General features: G+C 26.8%; 1 protein-coding gene across 1 annotated transcript in view; it reads left to right on the top strand.

The window, feature by feature from the left end:
* The window catches only part of LOC100949047 (olfactory receptor 6T1-like), a gene marked incomplete at its 3' end in the record, with an annotated part of 5,643 nt that overhangs the window by 3,430 nt on the left and 718 nt on the right, over positions 1 to 1,495 (top strand). The gene's annotated exons all lie outside the window — the stretch shown is intronic.

Below are 1,495 nucleotides of genomic sequence, written 5' to 3'. Positions count from 1 at the left end.
GACTACTAGAAAATAATTACATGCATAAAAATGTAAACTTGATCACTGGATACATGATATACATTCTTGCCATCTAAATTTAACTCAGAATGATGACTTATCTTTTCCTTTAAAAACTAAATATTAGTATTTAACACAGCTACATATGATTATGAACATTCAGATATGAAAGTTCAAATTTGTTCGACTTCTGACAAGTTGGGACATTTTGTTTATTTATTTAAATAGGATTATTACAGCAGCAAAAACTCCTTGAAGCTTTTCTCTGCAACCCTAATCTATGGATTCCATAATGTTATAATGGATTTAAGTTATGAAGCCTCAAGGCATCACAACTGGATTAGCATAATATTCTCAGATTTGGAAAAGCTGCCAGATTAATAATATGCTGTGGTAGAATTATGTTTAGATTTGAGTTCATCTGTGAAGCATTCAGATCAAAGCTAAAGGCTTAAATATGAAATGCTAATGACAAGCCTGGGAAGGTAAATTATGAAAATCTTCATTTCTAACATTGATCTAACTTTCTATATTAGGTCAATGTACTGTATTTAGTTGGTATTGAAAATTGTAACCTATTTAATTTAAATGTTTAAATTTTGAGGTTTACATCAAAATAAACATTTCACAAATGCACTTTTAAGACCTAATAAGGGTTACTAGTCTAATCATTTAAATGGTTTCTTGGCACACGTAATGCAAGTAGAAGGTAATCTAGAGATATCGACGCCATTGCTATATAAGAATTACATTTAAATTATATGGCATTTTCTATTGAGCAAATAAAATAAAATAAATAAAATATTTAAACATAGAAAATTATCTTCATTCAGAATAGTAACTACTGTTACTATTTTATTTATTAAATTATTTAAAATAAAAATATTTTAAATTAATTTTAATCATTAAAATTTAAAATTTAAACTTAAAATAATTTAAAATTAAATTTAAAATTATTTAATAAAATAGTAATAGTAGTTACTATTATAAATTACTACTAAAATAGTAATAGTAGTTAAAATAAAAGCAATAGAGTTCATATCTCTAGATTACCTTCTTATTGCATTATGCATAAATTATTTTATAAAATCAATAAAATAGTAATGTGTAAATTATTTTATTAAATAAATAAAATAGTAATAGTAGTTATCATTATAAATTAACTAAAATGGTAATAGTAGTTACAATAAAATATTTAAACACAAATGATCTTCATTCAGAATAGTAACTAATAGAAAACTAATAGTTTTCTTATTTTGAATAGTGGCCATCAATTAAATTCCTCATTTTCAATTATGTTATTAGATAATAGATAATCTGCCTAAAGGATCAGAGAGAATTGACGACCAACAGAGAAATGGAAACAATGATAAAGAGGAGGAATGAGACAGCAGTCCAGCAGTTCATCCTGGAGGGGTTTCCTGCTGTCCAGCACCTGGGAAACGTCCTGTTCCTGGTGCACCTGCTGGCATACCTGGCCTCCCTCACTGGAAAC

This window comes from Otolemur garnettii, unplaced genomic scaffold, assembly GCF_000181295.1.
Source record: "Otolemur garnettii isolate 467f Iridium unplaced genomic scaffold, OtoGar3 scaffold00105, whole genome shotgun sequence".
NCBI lineage: Eukaryota > Metazoa > Chordata > Mammalia > Primates > Galagidae > Otolemur > Otolemur garnettii.
Note: the sequence above shows the minus strand (reverse complement) of the source record. Positions and strands in the feature narration are given on the sequence as shown.